This window comes from Perognathus longimembris, chromosome 3, assembly GCF_023159225.1.
Source record: "Perognathus longimembris pacificus isolate PPM17 chromosome 3, ASM2315922v1, whole genome shotgun sequence".
NCBI classification, from domain to species: domain Eukaryota; kingdom Metazoa; phylum Chordata; class Mammalia; order Rodentia; family Heteromyidae; genus Perognathus; species Perognathus longimembris.
In genome coordinates this window covers 113,950,441-113,963,566 of record NC_063163.1, presented here as the reverse complement: position 1 = coordinate 113,963,566, position 13,126 = coordinate 113,950,441, and positions in this window count along the sequence as shown.

Sequence of the window (13,126 nt, the reverse complement as noted above, 5' to 3'; positions counted from 1 at the left end):
CCTCCTCTTGTTCTCACCTCCCCTTGGCTTTAGATTATGGCAGTGGGGTGAGAGGTCTTAAAGGGGTTCCCATTCGTGGACAGCATCTTCTAGTATCCAGCTAGACTTCTGTGAAGAATCTCATCAGGGTGTGAGATCGTGCAGAACATAACAAAGAGGAAAGCAACCGGTGGGTATTCATTTCAAATGAAGTGATCTTTATGGATTAGTCTGAAATGGGAGGGGCGGGGGGCAGAGGGTGCAGGATGGAGGAATGGCTCCCAGAGGGACTGCAGGTTACCCGGAGGCTGTAGGAGTCAAGAGGGTGGGGGGGGGGGTGCGGTGGATTCATGGCACAGACTTGCCTAAAACCCTGATTCTGCTTCCTCCTGGACTTGTGGGTGTCAGCACACATCCCTCGTCTGTGGACTGACGCCATGACGCCTGCCTGCCTTAGAGGGTGCTCAGGAAGGCTGAATGAGATGGCAGATCTAGGGTGAGGTCACTCCAGGGACAATCCATGGAAGCGGAGTGGATTGTCCCTACCCCGCAGCAACAGTGCACGTGCCCACGGCCCTTTCCATACGTACGTTAAGTCCCCTTAGAATGAATGGAATACAGATTCAGCCAAGCTCCCCTCCCCCTACCAGCCTTGATGGAGTTCATCCAGTTAGTTGTTTATCCAGTAGACTGGTACCAGGCAGTCGCTGAGGGGATTGGCACACCGGCACTGCCCTCGGGGAGCTCGCGGAACCTCAGCTGCAGACGCACCGCAGCTTGTGTGATCTGTACTGAGCTTTGCCGTGGGTACGGTGGAGTCAAAAAGCAGGCTGAGGACTCCACTTTGGGGCATTTTCCCAAAGGATGACAAGCAAGACCCCACGAACGCTACCAGCACAACTATGTTCATCGTAGCTCAATTTACCATTGCTGAGCTATGGAACCAACCCAGATGCCCCTCAGTCGATGAATGGATCAAGAAAATGTGGTACATATATACACAGTGGAATTCTATGCTCCCATCAGAAAGCATGGCATTGCCCCATTCGTAAGGAAATGGAAAGACTTGGGGAAAAAAATCATATTAAGTGAAGTGGGCCATCAAAGAAACATAGACTCTATGGTTTCCCGCATTGGTAATAATTACTACATGTCTAGGATAGTCCTAGCAGAGGATCACATTAGCTCAATAGCTATGTACATATGGACACATAAGATGATGCTAAGCAAAATGAACTCCAAGTTATAGAAATGAGTGGTTTATCATTGTTGTTATTTTCAATGTACCATCTGAAATTAAACCTTTTTATTTTGTCTTTCTTCCCCATGGCTTTACCCCTGACGTCGCTGTAACTGATTTTGGTACCCTGGGTATTGTAAATATGTTTGTTTATTGGAACTAGGGAAGGGAAGGGGGACATCAAAATGGAGAGACAAAGGGTAAAAGGCGAACCAATGCAACAGCAATACTTTCAAGACAATATACTGACCAAATGCACAAATGGGGGTGGGGGAGGAAGAAATTAGGGGAGGGGGGAAGGTGGAAGAAAAATGAGGGAGGAGGTAACACGTTTGATAAAAAATGTACTCACTGCCTTAGATATGAAACTGTTATCTCTCTGTACTTCACTTTGACAATAAATAAGTACATTAATTAATAATAAAAGCAGGCTCCTATAAGGAGGAAATAGTTGAGCAGAGCCTTGGAACAACAATCAATAGGTATTAGGCATGTGGATTTGCAGTTGGGCATACAAAGCAGACAGAACGTGTAAAAATCTAGGAAAAAGAAGTGCTTTGAAGTAGCCAGAAAATTGGATATAATTTCTTGTTCTACACATTGGAAGGAAGGAAGGAAGGAAGGAAGGAAGAAAGGAAGGAAGGAAGGAAGGGAGAGGAAGAGGGAAAGGAGAAAAGAATAAAGAAGAGATGGAAGGAGGAAAGGAAAGAAGGAGGGGAGGAAGGAGAGATGAGAGAGCAAGAAAGGATATGAAAGATGAGTGAGGGTGGCCTTGAGTATGAAAGCTCATTGAATGGCTGAGCATGCTAGGGAGGGTCTTGCCTTGCAGCCCCGGGGAAATCTTAAACTCCCAATTCTCCTGCTTCTTCCTCTCAAGTGCTGGGATCCCAGGCATGTACCTCCTTGCCCTGCTAACTGTTCTTCTCACACTGGATCATACCCCCAGTCCTTTGAAGCCAAGGAAGCGCAATGGAAAGGCATCTTCTTGATGCATTAATGGCATTTCAATGGTTTCCTAGAGTCAATACATCTACTTCTACAATACAATATAAACAAGAGAACATTATCTTGGCTGCTACCTACTGAGTGAGAAGGCTGTTGTCAAAATGGAGTCATGATTGGATGGCAGCCGGAGCTGAGCTAAAGGCAATTGGGATGAGGAAGAGGAGCTAAATGAGAAGCACTGGGTGGTTGGAAGTATGAGCTGCCACATTTCCATGTAGGCGTCCGCCTCTAGGGCCACAGAGAGCCCACCCTGACCATAGGGAGTTCTTCAACAATTTGGAAGAATTCCCTCTTTTGAATTCTAAAATAACAATGCTCCTATATTTTAGGAAAGCTTAATGACTTTTAGAAATCAGTATTTTTCTTTATTGTCTTAAAAATATTAGCCATAGATGTTTTAGACTGGGAGATTAGGAAAAAGGAAATTTGCCACCTTTTTTTTCTGGTGTCATTGATCTTTGTAAATTTTTATCTGGTGGAGAGTTCATTTAGTAATTTATATTGCCGACTGCAGGTACTCATTCTCTTTCCATTTTCAAGTGCATTTACATAAGTAAATGTGTCAATATTGACTTGAGTAAATATTGAGTAAACTCCTTTACTTATTCGCATTGAGTAGAAGAGTATTTTGTGCTGGGGCTGGGGCTTGAACTCACTATGTTGCTGCTCTTGCTTGGCTTTTATTTTAGCTCCAGGCTGGTGCTTTACCACTTGGGCCACCCCTCTACTTCAGTGTATAGGAACATTTTGATAATCTCTATATTATGGTAAATGCCCTCAACTTCCCTCTTGACTTTCCTTTAGCTGTATCTTACAGGGTTTATATTTGTCATCTTAACTATGTTCTAGCTAGCTTTCCGTATTTATTTTCATTTTTTTTAACACAAGAGTCATTTTAAAAAATCATTCTTTTTCCCCGTGAGATTTTAACATTTGTGCTTAATTATTCATTTCCAATTGTGGTGCAATATGACTAGAGAAAAAGAATTTTTTACTGTTTTGCTTTGAATTTCAAATAATGATTTTTTTTTCTGTTTTAAGACTTCAGAATTTAAAATATATTCACTATATGTCCTTAGTGAGTTATGGACATTTTGGTCTTCTGTAAGCAAGATTTTATCCATTTGATATTTGATTTTAGAGACAAAGGAAAGCCTTTTTACTACTGATTGGTTTTTTTGTTGTTGTTTTTTTTGCCTATCTCCTCTTCTGTTTTTTTCCTTTATCAGTATTGACATTGTGCTATTTTGTGCATAGGTAATTACAGCTTATAAAATTTCACTCTGAATTGTACCTTTTAGGCTGCCTCCCTGGATGCTTTGTGTCTGTATCCAGCCCATCTGATATTCATATAATGACATTTTATATTTTGGTGCATGTTTTCTGGCATTTGGTACCTTGTTTTTGTCCTTTTGTTTTCAGCCCTTCCAAATCCCTTTCTTTTAAGTGTGTGTGTGTGTGTGTGTGTGTGTGTGTGTATGTGTGTGTGTGTCTTTTATATGCAGTGCAGTTGATTGATCTTTATGATATAAAGTCTTTTAAAAAGTGAGTTTTACTCACTAACATGCATTGATATGGCAAATACATGCACTCTTCATTCTGTCCTTGATTAATGTTATACCCTTTGTTTCAGTATTTTAAGAAAATTGCTATGTGAAAATTGTCTTTCTTCCCTTGGCTATGTAATTTGGAAGGTTTGTATTTTTTTTGACAGTTACCGTAATAACTATAACTTCATGTAATACGCTTAAATCCCCATTTCTTTGGACAGTATCAGCTAATTTTCTATACAATACATCCCATCCTCTATTTCTTTAGATAATAGGTAGTAATTTCTCTCATATCTTGGTTCAATGCTTTTTCTTTCTGAGATAATTACCTCATTACTGTCTTTAAAAAAAATCCTGGTGAAATATTTTGTCACAATTTATTCTGCTCTGTGAAAACATTCTGCTCTGAAATCTTCTTCTACTATTAGTCCCCCCCCCCCCCCAATTTCTTCTCTCCCTTTCCTTTTTCTCTCTTCGTGTACACGTTCTGCTGCTTCCTTTTCTGATACTGACTTTGAGAGGAAGAAGCATTTCCTGGCGCAGCTCTTTGCAGGTTGGTTGTGTGTAAGGAGGCCAGGGCTAGCTTCCACGCTCCCGGAATTCCTAATAGGGGGCAGTGGTTTGCAGGTGAGTAGATTAGCTTCCACCTCTCTCCAGCAGGTGCCTGGAGAGGCAGATGTGTGACTATGTGTAAAGTGAAGCATCTCCCCTTCCCACCACTGCAAAGATGAGGTTGTGAAAAATACGACTTGGTTGTGTGACATAGTTTTGTTTTCTGTTGCAACCTCTCTGTTCATGGTATTTAGTCCAACACATGGACTGTGTTTCTATTTTTAAAGTCACCAGGTATAACTTCAAAATGGTTTATACCTCAAGGAAGGATTCTCGCCTTCCAGAAATATAATCTGAAAATGTGTTTGGATTCTACCTCCGGGGTTTCTTCTCTCTGCTTCAGCTTGACCTTCAGGATTGGACTTCTTGTATTTATCTGCAAGTTTGAAGTTCCAGGTCTTTCTTAGGAAGCTGGAGTCTGTGTTCCTGCCTCTCCTTTTGCTTCATTGGTTGGAGGTGGTCTTCAAGGACAGGAAGAAACACCAGCTTCATGTCCTGACCTAGCCTAACTGAGAGGTGACAGCTGTCAATGATGTCACAGCTGTTAAAATGTTGTTGCCGGACAGTGATCCCACCAAGCGATGGCTCTGTTTGGAGGCAGAGCAATGGCAGCCAGGAGGGTCTGAGTGTCAGGGTTTGTAGAGATGGAAGATCCAGTAAGGACGCAGTGACCATAGATCTCAGCTCCTGACGCCGGGCTGCAGGGCTGGGGGCTGAGAAGGCAGCTCTAACGTGGCCGCTGAGTGCTGAGAATTGCATCTGTACATGGCACGGACCCCGGGAGCCCCCAGGATGATCAGCACCCAGAGCGGGCAAGAGAGCTCAAGGGTGTTCATGAATGGGGAGACCTGGGGTTTGAGAGGACAAACCTGATTTCCAGCCAGGTCCTCTCTTTCCTCTTCCCCGCAGACTTTCCTGGCTGCCTTTGATCTCGTGCTCAGCCTCTCCAGTAGAGACTAACTGTGGTGCTCTGCACTCCCAGCCCTGGGCTGTGTGCACTGCTGTTCGCTGCATGTGGGTGTCTTCTGCCAGCTCCATCTCCAGCCCTAGCCAGGCACCCCCTCTCCTCCCCCAGAAGCCAGTCCTCCCGACCCTTCTCCATTCCCTTCTGTACTTGTCTCATTCAATAACCTGACCTTGAACTTCCTTTGTGTCCCTTAGGTATCCCTACATGCTAAGAACAAGCATACTTATTCCTTAGCTTTTCCTCCTCCTAGTCTTAGAAGTCTCTCTCCTCCTGTGTTTTCTTGTGGGGGACTCCTACTTAGGTCAGTTGTGGCACCCTAGTATCTACCCTCCGGCTCCCCCAGGAGTTCTTTATTTGCCAAAGCATCAGTCTGATGTGGAAATCGTCTTAGCAGTAGGTCTGTCCTTCCCCCTGCTGTGTGCAGTTCCACCAGACTCACTGGGGTCAAGAGTGCCTTGATTTTTCGACTCCCCTCAGGGAGTTGTTTGAGTCTGATGTTGACACCTTTGTTCGGTCTCAGTGTCCCAATGAGACATCACCACTTTGAAGCCGTGTTCTCCAAGTGTCTCTCTACAGAGGATCCATCTGGTGTTAATCCAGCCTCGAGCCCCTCCAGGAGCCCGCTGCGCTCCAAACGTTGATTGTTCAGGCTCAAATAATTAATTGTGATGTTTACTTCAAACGGATGACCGTGAAATTGTCCAACATGCCCTGCGATTTGCCAAGAAAGGAAGAGAGGAACCTGCAGGGCCAGGGAGCTGGGTCTTACACATAGCACTCTGGCCTATCTACCTGCTAGAATTGGACCTGAACCCTCGGCAGACGTCTTGGTGTGAAGTTCCCGGTTGGGGGTGGTTGGAGCAGCTGGTATGTTTGTTGCCAGGAGTCAGAGTGTGGGCTACACACAGCTGGGAACCTAATAAGAGCTAAAAATGATTTATTACATTAAAACTTACAGCGGATCTCAAGTTCCACTGCATCATTTAAATGAATTCTAATAGCCTCCTTGAGTGAAAGAGAAAGAGCTGGAGATGGCCCTGGCGTGAGAGTCTCAGGTTAGTAGCATGTGCCACGGAGACCTCTGCAGAAGTTGCTGGGAATTGCTGCACCAGTCCAAACTCTGCTTCTATATGTTCTGGACACACCCATCCAGCTTCTGCCCGTGAGCAGACAACATGGTGGCCTTCCCAGCCTCAGAGAACTGCTCAGTAGCGGAGCAAGTGCTAGACCATGTTGAGCTGTTCCGGGTCTCACTCATTGTCTTGGTGTTCCTTCTGGAAAGACAGGATCTCTTTGACACCTGACCTGTGTTGACACCATTCCAACTGCCCTTACTGTTTCTCTGTGACACACAGTATGTATGTGCGCACGTGCGTGTGTGCTAGGACTACAGGACCCATTTGCCTGCTTATTCTGCTTCTTTTTTTTTTTTTGCCAGTTCTGGGGCTTGGACTCAGGGCCTGAGCACTGTCCCTGGCTTCTGTTTTGCTCAAGGCTAGCACTCTGCCACTTGAGCCACAGCGCCACTTCTGGCCATTTTCTGTATATGTGGTGCTGGGGAATGGAACCCATGGCTTCATGTATACGAGGCAAGCACTCTACCACTAGGCCATATTCCCAGCCCCATGCCTGCTTATTCTGGATAGAAGAGCATAGATATTTAACCTCTTTCCAAAAGTTAGCCTTCACTCTATGAGGGATGACTGCAGTGGTATAAATATTTCAGCTCCCTTTCCTCATTGCTGGGATAATTCTGTAGGACACACACACACACACACACACACACACAAATCATTTTCTGGAATCTTCCAGGAATGTTAAGATCTAGTTGCCCACAGGGAAGCTGGGTGTTAATGCCACTTTATTGCCTGCCTTGCTCTGTATTCTTTAGAAATCCTTTGTCTGTGAACCCTTGGCTTAGAAGATGCGACTGGAGAAACCCAAAGCAATCAGCCTAACCACCAAAGTAAAAGACCATGTTGGGGAAAATTACGTGAAAAGAAACAGGGAGATGGAAGATTTATTAATAGTGAAGACTCGGCACTGTAAAGCTACCATTTGTTCTCCATTAAATCTTTATGTTCAGTGCAATTTTAATCAGAGTCCCAGTAGGCGATTTCCAAAATTTGACAAAATGATTCCAGGAAGTCACACGGCAGACCAAGGGGCAGAAGCAGTGAAACGATTTTGGGAAGGAAGAGATTTTTTTTTTTTTAAGGGAGATTAGTTTGGTTATATGGGAAGATGACTTCCACGTTCTCAGAGCTAAGCTACCAGGCACAGGAATGATCAGACAAAGACATAAGAAGGAAGAGGAGACAGCCCAGGGACAGAAATACAGCTGTGGAAGAGGCAGCCACGGGGAAGGGGGGGCGAAGTTGGTGTGTGGAGGAACGCTGGTTCATCTCCATTTCTCTAGACCCCAGTCAGAGGGAAATAGGATTGGATTTCAGGAGGAAAAAGCATCCGATAAAGCCAGATGATTAGAATGCCAAGGTTTGCCCAGCCCCCATGCTCCGTGGGGCGCTCTTTGCTTTGATAAACCTGTGCCACTTGCTTCTTGGCAGAGGTATTGAGATTGGCCTCCTAATCAATATACCAGCCCGGGTGCTGAATACTAAGTGACGAGGCATTTAGCTCTTGCATGATTTCACAGAGCACCCTGGACAGCAGTGTAATGGGAGTTCCTCCTGGATAGTGATGTAGCTAGAAAAATAACAGCCAGTGTGGGTGGGAAGGGCAAGTGCCTAATTCACGAAGAAGCAGGGAGAATCAACGCTCTGTGTCCAGTATCTGGCCATCTGATGCCCAGGACCTAGAGTAGCAGGAGACTTCCAGGGAGCAGGAGCCTCCCTAGAAGACCTTCGTCATTCCGCACTGGGGGCTCAGCACGATGCTGTAGTCCCCCGCTTCCCAGCCTGTGCACACAGCTTCTCCCTTTCCTATCACAGTCCGTAACGAATGCGGCACCTTCGGGAATAAACATGCACCGCTGGGCTCCAATCTTTCTCATTAGGGGCCAACGTAGATGCCAGTGAATGAATCATGCTGCCAGCCTATGGCTCTGTGCAGTCCAGGGTTAAAGCGCCCTATCCTTTGGGATCCTTCACAGCCCCAAAGTGGGTGTCCTTGGGTGGAAAGTCATGCAGGGGTGCACTCTCCTAAGAGACTTCAGGATCAGGTCTCAACGGCCAGTCTGACATTCAAGGCTCTCCAGGGCCCAATCTCTATGCGGTTGGTCCCTTGGTCCCCCAAGGGACCCTATTCCTCCTGTGTCCAACCGTCTAGTCCCCTTCATTGATTGCTCCTCCTTTTGTGGCTCCTGGAGTTTCTCCGCGAGCCTCTGGAAGTAAATAAAACCTTCTTCGTGGGGCTTTCCCAGACTCCCCTCGTGCAGTGCAGAATTCTGACATCTTTCTAGTTGGCACGAGATGTCTTCTAGCCATCGCTGGCCATCACCGTTGCTGCCTCATATCCCTTCTCTCTAGAGAAAAGGAAACTTGACTTTTCCTAAAAGTTGGAATGAGTTTTAAGCATTCACAAACAACAACAGCAGTAGTTTTCCCATTTTTGCTTCCCAGGGCAGGTGGGAGCCACCGGTACCCAGTTTAAAGAGCTTTTACTAAGCCTCATGATAGAAGTTCAGACCTAGAGGCTCGTTGGCACAAAAAGAGGGAGTACTGCATTAAGATCGTCCAAAGACCCCGTGCCAGTGGGCACGAGTGTTTTCTCAGTCTGCGCACGAGGCCCAGCATTTAGGGTTGGCACTGCAGGAGGGCAGTTTCGTGTCATGCCGGGCAGAAGGGGAGCATGTTTCTGGTGTCCGGTCAGGGCAGGATGCTCCCTGGTGTTCTGCCAGTCTCCAGGGTCACGTCACAAAAGGTCATTGCACCTGTATGGAGAATTTTCCAGCTTTTAATGAGGCTGCCAAGGCAGCATGTCGGTAAAGTTCACCCTCTAATCCCCAATTAAGGCTCTGGGCTTTCGCTGCATCCGGCATCTGGTTGCCGAGGGCTACAGGGGTGGTGTTGCTCAGCTTCTTTCTCTCATGCTGCACAGTTTCCCGTGGGAGGGATCTGGAAAGATGACATCTCAACGCCGGCATGTATGTGTGTGGGGAACCTCGTTAGGCTTCCAGCGGCCCGGCGCTCCCTCCCCTGCACCCTCCGAGTCTCCACTTCGAGGCTAGTGATCAGCAGCCTACTCTCTGCGCTTTGCATACAGAACCACTTAGGTCAGGCTGTCACCCAGGTCCTTTGCATAGCCATTCTCTGCTGATGTGACAGGAACTCTGAGGGGCCCGAGCTGAGGCTCAGCAGAGATGACCAGATTGCTGTGAAGCACTACCAGGCTGGTGTTCTACCGCTTGAGCCACGCCTCCAGCCTCGTGGCCGGAATGGAGCCAATGACCCGCACTTGTCAAGGTGCAAAGTGTTCTGCTTTTGTATAAAAGGAGCAAGTTTAGATACTGTCTGGGAACCTTCATCTCACTTGATCTTCACAACAAACTGGCATCATATAGGACATCGGTCCTGTCCTACAGATGAACAGAGGGAGGCATTGAATGGATGTTTAGCCACAGTTATATTGGGAGAAATGGCTGCTTTTGTATGAAGGAAATTGAAAAAGCATATCATGCATGACCGGGAGGCCAATTCTGTCCGATATGCCTGCCTTCATCACTTCCTGAAGGAGGACTGTGAAGATATTTTGTGGCTCGAATGTTCGTCTATGTCAGAGAAGCTGTGTTGATCTCCCCAGGGGGAACTTCTTTGTCCTTCTATAGACGTCAGCCGTCCCAAAGTGGCAAATATCAGAATCACCTGGAATTTAAAGTAGGTTGGCCCTTCCCCCAAGATATCCCAATTCAGTGGCTTTGTATCCTAGCCCATGCATCAGGATTTTTAAAAGTTCCCTCGGTGTTCCAGGTAGGAAGCCAAGCCAGGGAACTTCTGCATTCAAACATCAGCTGTATCTGTCCATCACCTGACACAGTTTTCAGTATCCAAGGGATATTTGCCGAATGAATAGGTGGAGGATGAATGAATAGATGAACGAATGAATTACGGATGAGATTTCTATCCAGGAACCGGCAGCAAAATAAGTTAGGAATGTTTTACAAAACCTTTGAGCCAAAATTCAATGTTGCTTTCATCCCTACCTCCCTTCCTTGCCACTTATGATTTCAGATTCAGCTTGTCTGGGCTGTGGTTGGGATTTGTGTGCTTTGAAAGAACCCTCCACATGAGTCTGCCAGGCAGATCTGGTGTTATAAAATGAACGAGTAAGTGAATGAATACCAGATCTGAGTGAATAGGGGTTTTGGTTGGGAACAAGAAATTCAAGAAGCTGAGACAGATGAGCTGAGGCAGATGAGCCCTCTGTATCATTTAGGAAATTGGTGGGTATGATCTTCCACTAGTCTGGTTTCTGTTCCCTCACTTGGCAGCATAAACAGTACTTGCTGGGAAAGCAAGATGAAGCTTTTTCCTCTTCCTGGTACCTCCGTCTCCTACCTTCTAGGAGGAGCTAGGAGCTGTCTGGAAGCAGGAATCGGCTTTTTCTCTTTGGAATCTAATTCTCAGGTAGCTGTGTTTTCTGTGTCACTGCTGACACATATATTGGACTGTCAATCAAGGTCATCTCAAGGAGGGAAGAACTAGCAAAGAAGAGGACGGAGCAGAGCCAATGAAGACCCCCCCCCACACCTCCCAACCTGCACGCATTCTGCTCAACCCAACAGGACCCTGGCGTCGGAGGAACTGTGGAAGTCATTTAACCAGGGACGCGGGGAGCAGTAGAGAAGTCCAGGATGGAGAGAAAGACACAGAAAGCAGCACGTCAGCACACTGCAGGCAGCGCGGAGCTACTACCTTTGTGTCATTTCCCTGCTGCCCTACAAGGAGACATCAGGCAGGCTCAGCAGGAACACACATCTACCGCGCCCTTCACAGCCAGGCAGGGGTAGCGAGGCAGGGACGTGAAACATAGCTACTCTCTCCAGACCCAGGTATCTGTAATTCAGCCAACAGTTAGACTAGCAACATTTTTTTTTTGGTAGGACAGAAAGACAGCTATGACAATAAACAAGGAAACTATGGAAGTGGACCTAAGCTATCCACGGCTAGACAGTAGTCAGTCCATCTTTATCCATGTCAGATGCATTCCCAAACTCCCAGCAAGTGTCTGGACTGTATGTCTGCAGAGAGCAGCAGACCCTCTAGGTGCCACCCTTCCCCCTGTGTACACACCATACCTATGATAAGCTTGCTTTTTACTTGAAGGAAGCAGGTTACAGCCTCTCTTGGGCATACCAGAACTGCCAGTGTTACTATTCTTGGGCATTGGACTTATTACCATTATGCAGCATAAAGCTTTCTTGACCATAAACACTGGGATGCTGCAACCATCCGTCTCACAGCCAAGATGGCTGCTGAGTGACTGGAGGGCAGGTGGAGCCACGCTGGATGCAGAGATGATTCTCATTCCAGCAGAGGTGGGTGAAGGGGATTTCGACACACTACACGCACCAGATTGCAGTTTAAAACTGTGGATTTTTATTTCTGGCATTTTGCATGTAATATCTTTGGACTATAGTTGTCTATGTTAGGTGGACTTTTTTGTTGATGTGATAGCACATATGTAAAAAAATAATCATCTTAAAAGGAGGAAAGACTTAGCTTATGGCTTTCGACGTTTCAGTCCTTGGTAATAGGAAGGGTGTGGTGGAGGAACAGCTTATATTATGGTGGCCAGGAAGGGGGGGGTGAGAGAGAGACAGAGACAGAGAGATAGGGAGAGACACAGAGAGACAGAAAAAGGAGAGAAACACAAAGAGAGAAAGAAAAAGGAGAGACAGAGGGAAAAAGGAGAGAGAGACAAACAGAGAGAGACAAACAGAAAGAAAAGGGAGAGAGAGAGAGAGAGATGCTTGTACTAGTAGACTCTCCTTTTCCCCTTTTAGCCTGCCTGGGTCCCCAGGTTTGGGGTGGTTCCCTCTTGAGGGCAGGTATTCCCCCCTTGGTTAATCCTGATATACCCAGAGGTGGGCTCTTCTATTCTCCTAGGTACTTACCAAGCCAATCAAGTTGACAATCAAGATGCACTGAAAACTGTGACCACCAGTAACTGAAACGGCAGAAAGCGAACCCGTGAATAAGGGGGTGGCCACATTATTTTCTGCAGTGATGGAACTCTTCTACACCATGCTGTCCGGTAGGGTAGCTGCTGACTCGAGGGATCACACTTGAAGTGTGATGTGTATAGGCAGTGGAATTTTACTTTGCTTCAAGCTAGCGGCTGCCTTGGGTGGTGCAGCTTTGTAGGATGGGTGAGCTGCTTACAGGGAATTGGAAGGAACCTCGAGCAAGAGGAGAAAGGGAGAACATTGGGACAATCCCACATAATTGGGGCAGAAACTTCAAGTACCAGTTGCATGGGGGTTAGGTATTTTAGGGAAAATTCTTTTCACGGAACTTGTTGAGATCTTGTATTAACACAGAACGCTTATCTCTAGGCATCCAACATTACACACAAGGCAATATGAGAAACATGATTTTTTTTTCATGGCAACGTTTCTTCTTCACTTTCCCTACAGGAATCCTGGGAAAGCAAGACTCTCCTAATGGGCTTGAAGGGCAGAACTGGGATTGGAACTTCGAGCTGCTTAGTTTTGAAGCAAACAGACCCTTATCTCTAGAACGTTGCCTCTCAAACTAGAATCACAATCCCCCCTGGGTCCAAACCTATTATTATATTTGTGTCTTGAATGGT